This window comes from Nannospalax galili, unplaced genomic scaffold, assembly GCF_000622305.1.
Source record: "Nannospalax galili isolate Female #2095 unplaced genomic scaffold, S.galili_v1.0 scaffold285, whole genome shotgun sequence".
Taxonomy (NCBI): Eukaryota; Metazoa; Chordata; class Mammalia; order Rodentia; family Spalacidae; genus Nannospalax; species Nannospalax galili.
In genome coordinates this window covers 2,315,933-2,335,480 of record NW_008355157.1, presented here as the reverse complement: position 1 = coordinate 2,335,480, position 19,548 = coordinate 2,315,933, and the positions used below count along the sequence as shown (strand labels likewise).

General features: G+C 37.1%; 1 protein-coding gene and 1 pseudogene across 3 annotated transcripts in view; one reads left to right on the top strand and one right to left on the bottom strand.

Annotated features, from left to right (window-relative positions):
- Nucleotides 1-19,548, bottom strand: part of Gphn (gephyrin) — a 578,173-nt gene that overhangs the window by 472,947 nt on the left and 85,678 nt on the right. The window lies entirely within an intron of this gene.
- Nucleotides 2,268-2,625, top strand: LOC103749282 (annotated as a pseudogene).

The window sequence follows — 19,548 nt, the reverse complement described above, 5'->3', positions numbered from 1 at the left end:
TTTCACTCTAGAACCTTAAAAGGGGATAAGCATTGCTTAGTATCCCCAGGGAAAGAATTCTCACAACAGATAGAAAATTTGTTAGTATTACTATGTCTCATAATTATTAAAAAAGAAAATGAGAAGGTAAAAGATGTTAAAAAGATATGGGAATGGAGAGAGATATTTTCCAAAATAGAAAAAATGAGAAATCCTAAGCAAGTGATGAAGATCTGTGTAGGTCTGTTATGACATATAAAGGATTAGACAAAAATAATATACACATAATCTTAAAATTTCTATGGTCACAGTTTAGTCAACTAGTTTCAGGAACAAAATATATATCTAGTCAGGGTTTATTGGAGAATATTTGGTTTTTTACCCAAGCTTTATATACACAGCACATTATAATTAAAAGTACCAGAGTGATGGAACTAACCTTATTAGATATTCAACAGCAATAGTTTGAGGCCTATACTAATCTGGTCAGTGGGACTTAAAGGACAGTTTTTGCCTCTTGCCCTCCAAGGTCGACTAAGTTCCAGGGGACTGTGGAACATCTCTCAAAATGTCCTGTAAATGTGGTGAGTCACCTGTCCTCTTGTTCAGGGAGGCCATGGAGACCCCACCAGGTGGACTTGAACCAGTATCCAGTCTACAAAAGGAGGGTCAACTCAGAGGAAACATCTCATCCATGCTTCCAAGTAAAGCCAGACATGGTCGAGCAGGACCTTTGATTTATCTTCACATAGATGCAACTGGTAAAAGAAAGGAACCAGGTGCTTCTCCCAAACCCATGTGACCCCTGAGGAACAGATCCTCAAAGGACCTTAGTGTAAAAATAAATTGATTTATGTGGGCCAACTGTATGGTCTTAAACACCCAAAAGGAAAGTATAACCAAAGTGTAAAGCCATCAGTATATTTCTTTAAGAGTTCAAGGGATTACACTACCCAGACATTAGGGTTAAGTCTACATAAAAAGTTAATTTGACAATTATTTCTCATTGATGATTTTGTTTCTAATCAGAAAGTGCTGCTCAGATGTAAGACTTCAAATCTTGGCCTCCAATACCGTAGTGCCCACCTGTAGCTAAGGGAGACAACCAGCTATTGTTCTAAAATGATGGATAAATTTGTTTTCTTCCCCTATCTAGAAGCCTTTGAGAGGGAACTGATACTGAACTGCTCCAACAGCTATCAAAATACCTGAAAGCAAATCCTGAATCTATCACTCTAGAGTCCCGCCTTGGAAAACAAAAGAAAAATGAGGAGCAACCCTATAGAGGGATGCTTTTGGAAGTCCTTGTCAAGAAATTCCATTGGACTTTCATATGAACATTTGAATTTCCTGTTCTGATTTTTTCTAATTCCCTATCTAGAACTTGTAATGTTAATTACTCTTGCCTTTACTTCTCCTTCACATCTCCTATTCACCAGTCAAGGACTTTCTTTTACCCCTACAGATAAGAGTTCTGCAATTTGCAAGTCTTTTAGATAGACCCACTGAAAGGGTACTCCAATTGCCTCACCCTGCCTGCATCCTTGTTTAGCATGGAAGAAGCCAGAGTGGTTTGTGTCCTGATTCCCTATTGGCAAGTTGGGTAACCTCTTCAGAGGATGATAAGAATAGGAGGTAGGAATTGGCTAGGAAGTTAGGGAAAAAAGACCCCAAAGAAGAGTAGCCAGTTTCTTGGATAAAACTCACAATATCCTTGGGCCTCTTAGCAACATACTCTGTTCCAAAGGCCAAAAATGTCGAAAGTATTTGGGAGCTTTTATCTAATCCTTAAAAGATTTTAGGGTTACCTCTTCAGAGGGGTGAATATTAGAGTGGCCAAAAGCCCCATTTAAAAGAATAAATAAAAGAAGAAAGAGTACATTAAAAAAAAAGAAGAAGAAAGAAAGAGGATCTTATCAGAAAAGAAGTATTCTCAAGACATGTGAACCAATATTTTAGGACCAACTTTTCTTTTCCAACAGAATCTTTATAGAATTGTAGATAAGCCTACGAGTCCTAGATCTAGCTTGCTATTATCTTTCAGAGTGATTGTATAACGAATTAACACATTAAATAATTCAGTGTAGAGCTTGTTCTATAATATATGTTAAAATATCTGCTTTTACTAAGGAAATAAAAAAAGAAACTAGGAAGTCAATGGAAAAAAAATAATGCTTTATAATTTAGAGAATAAACGTCAGTTGATAGAAATGACAGGTGCCCTCATGGAACAATAAGGAGAGATGAGTCTTTCTGTGGCTTGCGCTCACCTGGTAGCTTTCTGGACCATGGCCAACCCTGAGCACACCTTCATTGCCATCAAGCCAGCCAGCATGTAGCATGGCCTGATGGGTGAGATTATCAAGTGCTACGAGCAGAAGGGGTTCCTCCTGGTGGCCATGAAGTTCCTTCGGGCCCCCGAAGAACACCTGAGGCAGCACTACATTGATCTGAAAGACCAGTCTTTCTTCCCAGGGCTGGTGAAGTACATGAACTCAGGGAATGTGATGGCCATGGTCTAGAAGGGGCTCAATGTGGTGAAGATAGGCCAAGTCATACTGGGGAAGACCAATCCCCAGTATGGCCAGGCGCCATTCAAGGGGATTTCTGCATTCAGATTAAAAGGAACATTATTCATGGCAGTGATTCAGTGAAAAGTGCTAAGAAAGAGATCAGCCTGTAGTTTAAGCTTAAGAACTCACTGACTACAAGTCTTGTGCCTATGTCTGGGTCTACAATAGAGGTGGACAAAACAGGGCCCTTTACAGCATTACTGATGGGCCACTGGACAGCCCTTCATTCCACTGACCAGAAGTGATAGTTTGTATTATCTTTTTAAAAGTATATTTACCAATAAAGCCTTGGAACTGGAAAAAAATGAGGGATGAAATACATAACTAAGTTACCAGTAAAAAAAAAAAAAAATCATCCTGCATATTTCTGATATTCTATATTAGCTTTTTATCTGGAAAATTTTCTATTAAAGGTCAGACTCACAATTATTAAAGCTGCTTTTATCATACATACAAAAAGCTTTCTAACTGACAAAATAGTCTTTGTCTGACCAAATATTTGTTAGGTAGTCTTTTTAGGAAGAATGCTGGTAAGCTAATTTAGTCAGAATCTCCTCTACCAGACATTTTCTCTTAATTTTATGATCCAACTTGCTCACTGCTTATGTTAGCTCAATTCTTTCCCCCACAGCAAAAATCTCATTACGGTGATCCCTAACACCTAGGTCCTGAATCGTCTTTCTTACCATGTTTAACAAGCACAACTGCATATATTTTCTTTTAACATAGGATGAACAACTATTGTCAATCTTAACAATAAGAAAAATAGAGGCTTAAAGTTTAAGAATATATTGTCTTCTATAGTCACACCTCCTTCCCATGCTATCAAGGAGTCGAGGGGGGAGTTAGTGAACCTTCCCACTCAATCAGTCAACCTTAGGCACATGTAGGGGAGGGGCTAAGGATATATAAGCAAAGAATGCCAGGAAGCACCTCCCTCACCATTTTCTGTGGCTGTTGGGAAGTCATAGGATCTATATTTGAGTGTGGACTTTCCAGGGCAGCTGTAAATGGGGCGCCCACTCCCCCACCCTATGCTCTGTTTTACAAAAAAGAAAGAAAATGAAAAAAAAGCCAATAAAAAGAAAATATATTGTCTTAAATAAAGTATGCTTAAGTAAAAATACCATTACTAGGATTATTTTCTGAAATATAGAATATTTTCTTAAAACATATTTTCTAAAAAGAAATATCTACATTTATGTTTCAATTATATTCCAACTATAGTCAGAAACCAAATTTCATTCAGCCCAGTACCTACAAAAAAATACTTTAAATAGTTTTGAGGTCTAATCGTTTTTGTTACTTTCAATTTTTTTAAACTTTTTAATTAGTTATTGTTTGTTTTATTTCTTTATTTTTTGAGGCAAGAGTTTCTGGTAGCCCAGATGAGCCTCAAACTTGCTAACTAGCCAAGGAGGACCTTGAACTCTTAATCCTCCTGACCCTACACCCATTACCTTCCATGTGCTGAGATTACTAAGCACTATTAAAGTTTTTAATTTTGACTGAACTCAACTTTAGAAGTAGAAGCTCTCAGAGAGGATAGCCTGCATCTCTTGGTAATCTGTGCCTGCCATTTTTCTTTGGTTTTCTTCATTCCCTTTACCAAAAAAGTTCAGCATATTATGCAGCCTCCTTATTTTTCTTAGTATGCTGTTTCTGCAGGGAAATATCCTAGAGTTTGTTCATGTTAAATAATACATACAGTAATAAAATGCTGAATCTTAGGTTCTTTGGCCTAGATTTCTTATTTCTTTATTTAAAGGGCTTTTTGAAAACACTGGCAAACATCATCTTCTTTATAGAGTTCAAAGTTTGCAGATTCTACTAGTTCTTTGGGGCCCCCAAATCAAAGCCTAGTCAGTCTGAAAATTGGTTTGCTCCTTCCTTCCTTCCTTCCTTCCTTCCTTCCTTCCTTCCTTCCTTCCTTCCTTCCTTCCCTCCCTCCCTCCCTCCCTACCGTTGCTAGGTACGGTTCTTTAAAAAAGAAAAAAATTCGGGGTTGGTTGGGGATTTAGCTCAGTGGTAGAGTGCCTGCCTATCGAGCACCCTGGGTTCGGTCCTCGGCTCCAGAAAAGAAAAAAAGAAAAATCTCCCTTTACTCCCAGATGGCCTGGAACCGACCTTCCTCAATTAGTGAGGTAGTGAGTACTGCTGGCTGGTGTTTTTTTGTTTTTTTTCATAGCTGTCGGGAGTCGAGTTCTTAAGGCTTACTTGAGCATCACCTCCCTGTAGCCCCAGCTGTTCTGAAACTCACTACATAGAACTCACAGGGCTCTGCCTGCCTCTGCCTCCCGAGTGCTCGGAACCACAGATGTGTGCCACCACGCCCGGCTCTTTCTTCTTCTTTTTAATTTTTAAAACATTATTATTTTTTATTGTATGCGTACACAACATGTATTGCCTGCGTCCTCCTCCCTTCCTTTCTTTCTTCACACAGACATAAATAACCAAGGTGATAACACTGATAATGGCATCCACAAGGCAAGCTTGAACAGTTTTACTTTCTTTTTCTGGTTTTTTTTTTGGGGGGGGGGGTTCTTAACGAAATGCCTCTTACTCAGTAACAAACACACAAGGTCATGAATCAAAATACCTGTTTCATGGAGAAACCATATTTGCTATTAAGCCACTAATTTAGAACATCATAACTCTGATATTTTTCAGCCCAAGTGTCAGAAGCAACTTCTATAGTCATTCTTTCCATAAGTACCAAGTTTGCCATGCCTGGAGGCATGCACCTGTAACCCAGGGACTGCAGCGACAAAGGCAGGAATGGCCTAAATTTAACTAAGCTACAGAATGAATTCCAGGTCATGCTAAGCTACATATCAAGATCCTACACAAAACAAAACAAAAATACAAGGTTTGTGTTCATCCTCTACTTCTATGAGTTTTGGCACATAATGGCTGTACAAGAGATAATTCAGCTCTGTTGATGTAGCTGATTGCCTATGAAACACTGGGAGAAGGCTATTTTACTATAAAGTTTTAATGTTCATTTGTACTCATGAGTGTATACTCATACCTGAATGCAAACATGTATTCAAACAGGAAAATATACTCTGCAATTTTTTAAACTTTTGAAATAATGGACATAATCTACAAGAGGAGATAAACTTTATGAACAGGAAACTTATATGAAATTAGGAAGGAAAGAACAGAAATATTAAATGGAATACATTTGTATTTCATTATAAATGCAGAGTCTAGACTTACAGTTTCTTGTATTTGGATCACTGTATTATCATTTATACTTTGTATGGACTCTAGCAAAATTCCTTTTCTATGAAATGGGATAAAATAACACATATTTCATGGAATACTGTGATAATGAAATAATCTAATCTAATTAAAATGCTTAGTATGATACATATACTCATATTAAAATCAAATGTTCATTTCTGAAGGCTACTATCATCTAAATTTAGAGGTATATTTTATGATTGTGGATATGAAGAGTTGACTGCACATCAAGGAACTGGGAATGTTTTCCTCAAGAAATATTAACATTACCAACAAAATTGCAACCAAATCTCTTTCATTACAACTTTCAGATTTAAGAACATACAAGATTAACTATATCAATAAGTTATAGAAAAACAGTTAAAAAGGTCAGTCACCTATTTTATCAATATCTAACACAACTCTTCAAGAAAAATATCTGAATATAACATTTGATAACATTTACTAGAAACTAGAAACATAGCTGGAAATGCACCATCAATATATAATTTAAAAATTATAATTGTGGGGGCTGGAGAGATGGCTCAGCAGTTAAAAGTACTTACTGATGTTGCAGATGACCTGTGTTTCCAGCACTCACATGGAGGCTCACAACTACCTGTAAACTTTAGTTCCTGGGGATCCAGCACTACTTCCTGACCTCCATGGGCACGAGAAACCTTTGCTGCATACATACATATGTGTAGGCAAAACACTCATGCACATAAAATAAAAATAAATCTTTTTAAAATAAAAAATTGTGTATAAAATATATAAAATTATGTTCACAATATTGAATGCTTAATATATCTAATGTGGTTGCAAGGGACTATGATACAATTATTCGATGGAAATTAGATATGCAAAACTGTCTCAAGCTGATTTCTAAAAGCATACAATGTTCATGTTGAAAAAACAGAAGGAAAAAGTTTCTTATAGTGATTCAAATTTGTAAAATACAGCTATCTGCTTACATAAACACACAAAAAATAAAACTGGAAAAGAACATATCAAAATATGATTATTTTGAGATAGAACAGTTATAAGGAATTTATTTGTTCTGTTAATTTCTGTATTGCCCAAATTACATTATTTTCATAATATAAAAGTTATATTTTTTTCCAAATTTTGTTCTATTACTTTTTGCCCACATAGAAATTTCCTACTTAAAGGATTTTACAACCAATGAGATTCAAAATGTGATACCATGCTTAAGGAAATGAAACATTATTTTTTTCCATTTCTTTGAGAAAACACATGCTCCCATCTTAGCCTCATAAGCCAGTTTTAAGAAATAGAGAGAACATTGAACATTGAACACTACATACATGAAATGTAGCGCAAACAAGGATAAATTAAGCTGGTACTCATTTCAAAGCTTCATCTCTATTGGCTAGCTTTTATAGTGCTGGAACGTGCTATTCATGCTACTAGAAGAGAAAATTAATCATTAACTTTACCCAGCTGTGAATCCTGTGCACTACAACAAAGACTACCCTGGGAAGATATGCCCACTGCTATAATAGCTCCAGGAATATTATGTGAGTAGCTAATCACTTTCTAATTGGCTATAAAGTCCACTTCCTAAGATGGACCCCATACCTGATACTGATAGTAAGCCAAGGAACCTGTGGCTAGACAAGACACAGGCCATAAGGGAGAGCCTAATACTATTATTCTGTTAAAAAGACATAGTATTAAACTGACTCCAAAACACTGATTGTTATACCCATAGATTAATGCATCTCTCAACACTCACCAGAGAAGCTTCTTAATGCAACAGATGATGATTAACACAGAGATCCACAATTGGTCAATATGTAAAGAATCAGAAACTACAGAGTGCTTATTCCTGAATAGGACACGTTTTTCAAACTTCTGCCTCCCAACGTTCAGGAATCATTGCAGAAAAGAGGGCAAAAGATTTTAAGAGCTGGAAGTGGTGGATGATCACTCACAGAAAGTTTTCCAGATGACTGGGTAGTTTCTCATATGAACTCATGGCAATGTGACAACATGCACAAGTCCTATGTGAGTTTAAGACATTAAAATCCCAGGACAGAACTAGAGAAATGGGTATGAAACCCCAACCCTACCTAAGGAACAACTGACAACTGACGGCTGCTGGGAAGGAGATAATCAGTCTCATTTAAGAATGTGACTCTTGGTATGCTAACACGGTTAATAGGTTCCTCCAGTGGATGGACCCACACTGAAGGGCATTTGGGAACAAATTTGACTTTATAGTCCACCAGATAAATGATTGCTAGAGATGATAGATAGATAGATGATAGATAGATAGATAGATAGATAGATAGATAGATAGATAGATGATAGATAGATCATATAAAATGGGTGGGGACAGTAAGGGGTTGCAGAAAGGAGAGGAGATCTAAACACAATAAAAATATATTGTATGAAATTTTCAAAAATTAAAAAAAAACTATTTCTTGAGAGTACAACAGAGATGGCTTAGCAGTTAAGATCACTTGCTCCACAATCATGAGAACTAAAGCACCCACATAACAAGCCCAGTGACCAGCACAAGCTGCAACCACAACTCCAAACAGGGATGAAGACAGGAAGATCTCTGGGGCTTGTTGGCTTCGGCCTAACCAAGAAAACACATGCTCCAGGTCCAGGGAGAGACTCTTACTCAAATGAATAGGCAGAGAGTGATAGAAGTGGATACCTGATGGACTCTTTAGGCCTCTAAACTTGCACAGAGGTGCACGTACAAACACACATGTACATATGCAGACAGACAGACAGACAGACAGACAGACAGACAGACACACACACACACACACACACACACACACACAATCTTTCAGGGGAAAAAAACGTTATTGAAGGGGTGGAGGGTAACCAAAAACAAATACTGATCACTGAAATTAATGGAATTAATTAGAATTAATCAGTAACTCATTTAAAAATGTTTAATAAAATTAAATAGAAATAACTAGGGGAGGAAGGTTGAACTCCATGGTCCTTTAACTTTCACCACAAACTTTAGTCATGAGTTTTGGAATATGTAACCTTTTAGTAGTAGCCTTTCTTTAGGGTTTTCTGTGATAGGAACCTTGTTAGCTTAGGAATAAAAAGGATTTAAACAACAACAACAACAACAACAAAACCCCAACTAGACTATACTTCACCAGGCAACACATATCACCTATAATAAATTCAGGCTAATTTCAAAGGTATCAATGCTAAGATGGGAATCACAATCTTGCCAAAATTTAATTTAAAACAGAACCAAAACTATTCTCCTCCTGATTTCCCAGTTCTAATGATGCTGTTAAAGGTATAGTTAGGCCAGGCATGGTGGTGCACACCTTTAATCCCAGCACTTGGGAAACAAAGGCAAGTGGATTTCTGTGAGATCGAGGCCAATCTGGACTACATAGTGAGTTCCAGGCCAGCTGGGGCTGCAGGAAAACCGTGTCTCAAAAAGACAAAAAAGAAAAAAGTATGGTTAAAGGGATATAGTTTATAGATGTATTATATAAGAGGAAATATTATATTATACATATTAAACATTTAACTCTCTACATTCCTGCTTAAGAAATGTAAATTGAGCCAGGCATGGTGGCACACACCTTTAGTCCCAGTATTCAGGAGGTAGAGGCAGCTGGGGCTATAGGAAGGCCCTGTCTCAAAAAAATAAATAAAAATAAATAGATGATAGTTGATAGATAGATAGACAGATAGATAGGTAGATAGATAGATAGATAGATAGATAGATAGATAGATAGATAGGTAGATAGATAGCTAGATAGATAGATAGATAGATAGATAGATAGATAGATAGATAGATAGATAGATAGAAAAAAAAAGGAAAGAAGAAACAAGCATGTCAACTGAGGGTCCTGCAAGATGACCCAGTAGGTAAAGACAGCTTCCACCAAGCCTGACCAACTGGAGCTTGATCTGCAGGACCCACAAAGTGAAAGAGAACCAACTCAACTTAAGTTGTCCTCTGACTTCCTGCTGTGGTACACAAAGACACAATGACACAGACACAGATACACACACACACACACACACACACACACACACACACACTATAGTAATGTCAATTTAGGGCAGGTTGAGATAAATCAATGGATAAAGGTGCCTCCTGCCAAGCCTGATGACCTGAATTTTAATCTCCAGAACCCACATGGTGAAGAAAAGGACCAACTCCCAAAAGTTGTCCTCTGCTTTCCATGTGCACACCATGGGAAGTGAGTATTCACAGAAATAAATAAAATAAATAAATAAATGTAAAGAATTTTTGAAAAGAAATATCAATTTAATTTCAGCTAGTTTCCCTTTTTTTCTATAATAAGTAATCCATACATTTACATTAAAACATTGTTGGGGATACAGAGATGGCTCAGCAGTTAAGAGCACTGGTTGATCTTGCAGAGGACCTGGGATTGGTTCCCGGCACCCATATGGCAGCCAACAACCGCTCATAACTCCAGTTCTAGGGGATCTGCTTCCCTTTTCTGACCTCCATGGGCACTGTACAACACAAGTGTACTTACATACATAGATGTATGGAATACATACATACACATAAACTAAAAGTAAAAAAATTGTCGATAAAGCTTCTGATTTTCAATGCTATTGTCTTCATATTATAGAAAATAAAATAAAGCAAGATAATAGAAAAAATGGTCATAAAGTGATCATATGAATCCTAAAAGTAAAGAAACTGTCCCTCTGTCACCACTTTCTTATACAAAATATTAGGATCAGAAATTATGTAAAAGAAGAAATAACTTCTGAATTGGTTGCTCTCTTCTTTGCAAGCCCACTTAATGTTACTGATTCTAAATGCTCGGATTAAATATCACATAATGCCCTTTCCATGGTCTCCAAGTGTCATTCATTATCATTAATGAATATGTATATTTGGGTGGCATTATCCTTATACTATTTATCTCAAATTACCTCTAATTTAATTTTTTGAGCAAAATACCCTTTTAACCATGTTAAACAGAAATGGTTTTCAGAGAAGATACACCAGAGAGTATCATATTGCTTTAGTAGGAATTGCTAGGGGAAGGAAGCAGGGGAGAAGGAGGGGATGAAACAAAAGTAAATACAGTTTTCATGTGTGAAATTCTCAAAAAATAAAAAAAATAAATTTCAATTCAATTTGATCTTTAAACCATAAAAACTTGCTAAAATATTTTGAGCTGACAGTTTGGGTAGAGCCAATAGGGTTTTTGTCATCATGAATATGTATAAATATCTGTTTAACTTTAGCCTTTCATATCTGGATGCCCTTTATTTCTTTCTCATCTAATTTCTCTGGCAAGGAAATCTGGTACTGTGTTGAAAAAAGGTGGCAAAAGCATATGTCCTGGTTATATTTTCCATCTTAGAGGAAAAGCTTTGAACATTTCACCACATTAACTATGGGCTTTATTTTGTGGCAGTACATTGTTTCTATACATAATTCATTCAGAGGTTTATGGGGTTTTTTGTTTGTTTGTTTGGCTATTGTTGTCTGTGTTTGTGAGTACATGTTCCATAGCATGTTTATGGAGGTCAGAGGACAAGCTCAGGTTTCAGTCCTTATTTTGCACCTTGTTTCACACAAGGTCTCTTATGTTTTTTCCCCAGAGTAGCTGGTCCATAAACTTCTGGGAATTCTGTTACCATCTATTTCCCTGTTGGGGCACTGGGTTTACATGGATTCTGGGGATTCAAACTCACGTGTTCAAATTTGCACGGCAAGTGTTTTTACTCACTGAGCAATTTCCCAGTACTTCATTCAGAGTTTTATCATGAAAGGATGCTAAGTTTTGTTTAACACCTTTTCTGAATTTACGGAAATGATCATGTCTTTTGTTTCTCATTCTGTTAATGAAGTGCATCACAGTAACTGATCTGCATGTGCTGAACCATCCTTGCTTGCATCCCAGGTATTGATCATATTTTCAATGTACACCTGAATTTGGACTGATAATATTTTGTGGAGGATTTTTGTACCAATGTTCATTGTGAGTATGGCATAAAATTTCCTTTTTCATATTGTATCTGGCTTTATTATCATGGAAGGATGGCCTTAAAATTGGAACTTCATTCTACTTTTTTTTTTTTTTTAGGGAGTCATACAAGGGGGTTAGGTGGGAGACAGGATCTCATTCTGATAATGTATTTACCATTATCAATGAGTTTATACTTTTACATATTTTCATGCTATTAATTAGTATCCTTTTATTTCAGCTTGAAGAACTCACTTTAGCATTTCTTATAAAACAGTCTGGATGTGGTGAGAATACTGGTATTATTTATCTAGGAAAGACTTTAATCTTCATTTCTGAAGGACCACTTTGTCAAGTACAATATTCTTGGTAGGTATTTGTCCTTCTTCACCTTAAAAATGTTATTGCCCTGGCTGGCCTACAAGATGTCTGCTGTGAAATCCACTGATAGCATTTCTAAAACTCCCTTTTATGTGGTATATTTTCTTTGTATTTCTAAACTGAAGATCTCTACCTTTGATTCTTGACACTTTGATTATAATGTCAATATTAGTTTGTTTAGGTTAACCATGATTAGAGATACCTTTGTCTTCTTTTACCTAAATATTTGATTTTTATTGAATTTGGAAATGTCTCTGCTTTTACTTATCTATTTCATTTATTTAAATAAGCTTTCTACCCCTTTTACATCTCCTTTGATATTTTCTGATCATATATTGTCAAAGCTTGTCTTTTAGTTTAGAAACTTGAGTCCTTTTGTTTGATTAATTCTGCTGCTGATGGTCTCCATAGTAATTTTCAGTTGACTTACTGCATTTGCTAGCTAAAAAATTTCTATTAACTTCTTGTTTACATCTTGTTCTTGTTTTTGTGTGTTTTGTTTTGCTTTTTGTTTTTCAATTTTAAATCTGTTAAGTCTCTTATTTTGATTACTTATTGATTTCCTAGTTTTGTGGCATTTCGTTTTCTCATTTTTTGAGATAGGATTTCACACTGTATCCCAAGCTGGCCTAAAATGCATTATGTAGCCCAGCACTTGGGAAGCAGAGGCAGATGGATCTCTGTGCATTCAAGGCCAAACTGGTCTACAAAGCAAGTCCCAGGCCAGCTGGGGCTACAGGGAGACCTTGTCTCAAAGAGACAAAAAAAAAAAAAAAATAATTCATTATGTATCCCAAGCTAGCCTTGAATTCAAAACAGTTCTCTTACTTCAGTCTCCCAAGTGCTGGAATTACAAGTGTGAGTCACCATGCCCAGCTTATTTCTCTTTCTTTCTTTTCTTTTTTCTTTCTTTTTCTTTCTCTTTTTTTCTTTCTTTCTTTCTCTCTCTCCCTTTCTTTCTTTCTTTCTTTCATACATCTATTCACTCATTTTGAAATTCAATAAGCTTCCTTAAAACAATTATTTTCAATAATTTGTCAAGTAGTACATCTCCATTTATTTACAGTTCACCAACTGGGAGATTATTACATACTTTTGGTTGTTACAGATCTCTCTGGTTCTTCATAATTCTTACAGCACTGGTAGACATTTGGTAGAAGAATGCATACTTATATGCATTTATGCATACTTAATAGGTTGGTTCTGTATGGAAAACCATTCCACTATTGGGGTGGGGAGGTGCCCTGGCACTTGCCTACAATGTGGTATGCAAGCAAAGGTGCCTATTGGATAGTCTCTTTGCAGTGTTTTCAGATAAGTTCAGGTCAATAATTGCAAAGTCTACAAGTATCCTCAGTGACCAATGCCATGGGGATTTTCAATGGCAATCATAATTACTGAGATCTTGGGCAGCAATTGCTAAGGTCCTTACAACACTCTCTCTCTCTCTCTCTCTCTCTCTCTCTCTCTCTCTCTCTCTCTCTCTCTCTCTGTTTGTTCACAACTGGTGAAACTGTGGCTGAGAGGGTCTTTCCTGACATTGGGCCTGGCTTGTGGGTTCACCTATAGTTGTGGTGTAACCAGAATCCTAGGCCAAAGGCCTGAATATGGTGGTTTCAATACGTGAGGTTCAGTCATTTGTCCCAAAGAAAGCAAACAAAATAATGGAGAAAAGGCTAGAAAAGGTTTTACTCAAAATGGTCACTTTGTTTTTATTGTTGTTTTTTATATTTTTTATTGCATTTTCGTGATTTTCATACAATGAAATTTGATGGTATTTATATCTCCTTTTCCATCCACACCTCCCCACACTACCCCCTGCTCCATTCAATATACTCCACTATATGTATAGTACAGCCTATAGAGTCTGATTTGTGTCCCCACATGACTCTCAGCATGGGTTCATCCACTGAAGCCTGGTCAACCTACCAAAAGTCCCATCCCTGTAAAAGACTGTTTCTCCCCTTCCAAGCAGCCATCAGTTGCCAAAAGTTCCTTAGGTTGGGTTGGGGTTTCTTACCCACTTCCCCCATGTCTATGCTGGATTTTGTCTGGTTTGAGCTTGCATGGGACTTGTGCATGCTGTCACCATTGCTGTGAGTTCATAAGTGTAACTGACCAGCTATCTGGAAAACTCTGACTACTAATCAAAGAAGCTTCTTTTTGCAACCGATGGATACTAATACAGAGTCCCAGAACTGGTTAAGCATAGAGAATAAGTGTCTGTGAGACACTTAACCCTAAATTACACATCGTCAATGCAACCTCTACACATAAGATAAATTCATCTCTCAACTCTCACCAGAGAAGTTTCCTTATGCAGCAGATGGTGACTAACATAGAAACCCACAATTGGCCAATGTGCTGAGAACAAGAGGCCACAGAGTGCATATCCCTGAATAGGACACCTAAGCTTCCCAAAGCTCAGGGATCATTGCAAAAGAGGAAGAAGAAAGGGGATGGATGAATTATGAATAAGCCCTCACTGTGGATTTTGGACAAACTTGGGCTTGGGATTCCTTCTAGTGCTGAAACTCTGACATCACACCATCCATAGAATCCTAACAAATGTATACTTGGGGCACCATCTAGTGGTAAAATAGCAGAAATGATTATAGGCTCAGAAAATAAACAGCCTGCTTATTAAAAATTCAGGACAAGAACTTAAAAAAATATCAAGACTGATATAAATATCAAATCTTACAGTGTACAGATTACACTGTATAACAACATGCATCATGAGCACTGAGAGCATAAGCACCTCACTTAACACACAACATAAGAGACTGGAAACTGATCATAAAACAACACAACACACCTATGAAAACCCAATGTGCTTTTGCAAATGCAGGAACTCTCTCTCTCTCTCTCTCTCTCTCTCTCACACACACACACACACACACACACACACACACACACACTTGCACCAAAAATTCAAAATAAACTTTTGTGAGGAAACTTAGCAAGTTAAAGAAAATAAAGAAAAATAATCAATACTTTATTACTAGAGAAATTTAATAAAGAGAGGTAATTTTTAGAAATCAAGTACAAAACTTTGAGTACAAAAATATACTAAATAAGATGAAAAATTTAACAGATGGCATTAATGGGACAATAGATGCAACAAGGAACAGTGAGCTCCATGAATGGCCATGTGGAAATATACAAGTAAAGGAAAAAGTGAAAAAAGAATGAAGAGGAATGAAGAATGTTTGGGGGAAATTTAGGGAAACATTAAAAGAGCAAATACTTGCGATTTGAATGTCAATGGAATAGAAAGCTTATTTAAAGAGATAATGAAAGAAGATTTTCCAAACCTATACAAGGATGCAAATATCCAGGCAGAAGATCAATGAGAACATCCAGATTCAAGTAAAAGCTCTCAAAGGTTAACATCAACAAAGTATCAAAGCACTGAGAAAGAAACAATACATAACCAAGATGAGGAAAAATTCTTGGATACATATACATTACAAAAATTAAATTATAAAGAAATAAGAAACCTGAACAAACTAACAATGAATAGCAAGACTGTATCAATAAGAAAAAGCCTCCCATCACAGAAAGTCCAGTAAAGCTTCACTGTGGGATTCTATCATATATTAAAGAATTCATATTGGGGACCAAGAGATGGCTCAGCGATGGAAAGAACTGGCTGCTATTGCAAAGGACCCAGGTTCAGTTCGCAGTTCCCACATGCAAGTCCCATTCCAGGGGATCAGATGCCCTCTTCTGGCCTCCATCGGCAATGAATGCGTATGTTGTACTTGCAGGCAAAACATTCACAAACATAAGATGAAAAAAAAAAAAACCAGATAGCTGACAAACAGGCCAAAAATACACACTGGAGAAAAGGCAGCATGTTCAACAAGTGGTGGTCAAACTTGATAGCTACATATAAAAGAATGAAAATAGGTTCCTATCTCTCACCATGTATAAAACTCAACTCCAAAAGAATAAGTCTCAACATAAGACACAATACCCTGAATCTAACAGGAGAAAGTAGGCAATATACTGGAATTTATAGGCACAGGAAAGGACTTTCTGAACTTGACTCCTATAGTACAGGCATTAAGTCAAACAATTGACAAATGGTACCTTATGAAACTAAAAAGCTTCTGCACAGCAAAGAACACCATCATTTGAGTGAAGAGGCAACCTACAGAATAGGATAAAATCTTTACCAGATATACATCTGATGGAGGACTAGTATAAAAGTGGAGCAAGGAGCTGAACAGAGAGTTCTATAAAGATGAAACACAGATAGCTGAGAAATATTTTTTAAATGTTCAACATCTTTAGTCATTGGGGAAATGCAAATTAAAACCATTCTGAGATTTCACCTTATCCCAGTCAGAATGGCTAAGATTAAAACAACCAAACAAACAAAAGGCCAAATGATGACAAACAGTGACAAGGCTATGGGGAAAGAACTCTTATTCACTGCTGGTGGAAATGTAAACTGGTGTAGCCACTATGGAATTAGTGTGGAGACTCCTCAACATGCAAGAAATAGATCTACTGCATGATTCAGCCATACCATTCTTGGGCATATAACCAAAAAACATGATATCCTACCACAGAGATGCCTACTTATCCATGTTCATTATTGCTCTATTCACAGTAGCCAGGAAATGGAAACAACCAAGACATCCATTAACTGATGAAGTGGATAATGAAACTATGGTACATTTACACAGCAGAATATTATTTAGCTGTTAAGAAAAACAAAATTACAAAATTCTCAGGTAAATAGATGGAACTAGAAACATCCTGAGTGAGGTAACCCAGACAGAAAGACAAAAGTTGCATGTTTTCTCTCATAAGTGGATACTAGCTTTGAATCTTTACATATGTGTGTATCAACTGGAAAATCATAAAGGTCAGGAAACTAGTAAAGGCCTTAGGAGAAAGGCTTCATGGGAAGAGAGACAGAATGCAATGGTATAAAGGTGGAAATGGGGGGGGTAATGAAGTAGGGAGGGTTAAATGGGGTGAGGAATGGGAGGGCAGGGCAGAGAAGTATGAGGAGGGATAACCAACACTAAACACCTTTAGAAAAAGCTCATATGGAAACCTATAACTACAGAAGTTTCTTACATATACACAATATAAAAAAGATTGAAAGGTGGTACCTTATAACAGGGTGACATTGCCCCTATTAGATACCACAGGATAGCAAGGAAAAAGCCCAATGCCAGGAATGGACTCCCTCTTTTGAAGCTGTTGACCAGGGGTCCCACAGACCCTCAAATAATACTGGCCATTGCCTCTGCTCTTGGTTACCCACCAGAACTTGACAATAAGACCTTATTGCTGAAGACACTACATATATGAGCTGTACTACAAACAAGGATGAATGAAGCTGGTACTGATTTCAAAGCTTCATCTCTACTGGCTTTTAGTGCTAGAAGTGCTATGTATGCTACTGGAAGAGAAAAGTAATCATCAATCTTGCCCAGCTGTGAATCCTGTGAGTTGCAACAACTGACCTGGCAAGATATGCCCACTGGTGACATGACTATTAACGGGAATAACCAACCAATTTCTTGTTGGATTTAAGGGCTGCTTTACAAAATGGATTCCATATCTGACATTGATATCGGATCTAGGAAACTGTGGCTAGACAGGACACAGGGTATAGTAGGGAGCATAATACTATTAATCTGCTAAATAGATCTAGTATTAAATCAACTCCTGAAGACTTATTGTTATACCCACGATTAATGCATCTCTCAACTCTCACCAGAGAAGCTTCCTCATGCAGAGATTAACACAGAAATCCACAACTGGCCAATGTGAAGAAAATAAAGAGACTGCAGAGTGCTCACCTATATCAAATTTCTGCCTCCCAAGACTCAGGGCTCTTCTCAGACGAGGGGGCGGAAAGACTGTAAAAGCCATAGATGATGAATGACTACAAGGAAATAGAGTTTTCCAGACAACTGGGCAGTTGCTCATATGAATTCACAGCAATTGTGACAACATGCCCAAGTATCACATAAGCTCGAGCCATACAAAATCTCAGTACAGAAGTGGGAAAGTGGGAATGAAACCCCAAGAGCAACTGAGGAACCACTGGCAACCAACAACTGCTGGGAAGAGGAGAGTCATTCTTCTTTAAGGTTGTAATTCTTGGTAGGTTACCCAGGTTCCAGTGGATGGACCCTCACTGAAAGGCATTTGTGAACACAAATTTGACTTGATAGAATTTTGTGATATATATCTGAAATTGAGTACAGTGGGAATCCTCCCAAACACATTGAATAAGGCCAGCATTATCCTGATACCTGGGCTACAGAAGGACAATGTTGAAAGAAAAAAAAACAAAAATCCAGACATGGTGACACACATAATTCCAGTACTCAGGAGGCAGAGGCAGGAGGATCTTTCCAGACCAGCCTGTTCTACATAGCAAATTCCAGGCCAGCTGGAGCTACATAGTGAGACCATGTCTCAATTTAAAAGGAAGGGAAAAGTAGGCCAATATATTTATGAACAAAAAATCCTTAAGAAAATACTACCAAATCAAATCTAGTAGCGCAATAAAAAGGTTATTCATCATAATCACGTGTGTGGTTCATCCCAGAGCTGCAAGGGTGGTTCAGCATACACAAATCAATAAATATGAGCTACAATATTAACAGATAAGAAATAAAACCATATTATCATCTGCAGAAAATATATTTCATAAAATTTAACAACCCTTTGTGATAAAAATGATGAATAAATTAGAAATAAAGACCATATGTAGTAAACAAGCAACACGTTATGCTGAATGGGGGAAATCTGTAAGCTATCTCAATAAAATCTGGAACGAGACAAGGAGGCCCTTTGCTATACCTATGCCTGTGTCATTGACATGCTCCTTTGGTTAGCTCTGTGTTGTTGTTTTTTGGGTTTTTTTCCCATTTTTATAAAGTTTTGTTGTACTCTCCTGCTAACCAAAACAGTATGGTACTGACATAGGCAGAGCAGTGGAAGTGGTTCTGTCTCTGGCAAGAGGAGTGAGTATGTAGTGGAGTCTTGTTCTTATGATACAGACTAGGAATCCGAGAATGCAAGCCAGAACCAGGTGCAGGTATTATCACCAAAGGCCTGCCCATAGTAATCTATTTCTGCCATCTAGTTCCCACCTACTAAAGGCTCCACAGCCTTCAAAATAGAACCATAAACTGGGAACTGAGCATTTAAAACATAAGCCTGTGGTGACATTTCAGATTCAAACCATATCACAATCTTAGCAGCAATATTTTGATGAATTAAAAACTTCAAGGCCAACCTGGTCTACACAGTGAGTTCCAAGACAGCTGGGGCTACAGGGAGACCCTGTCTCAAAAAAGACAAAACAAACAAACAAACAAAAACCATAATGTCCGATCACAATGTTTATTAACTAG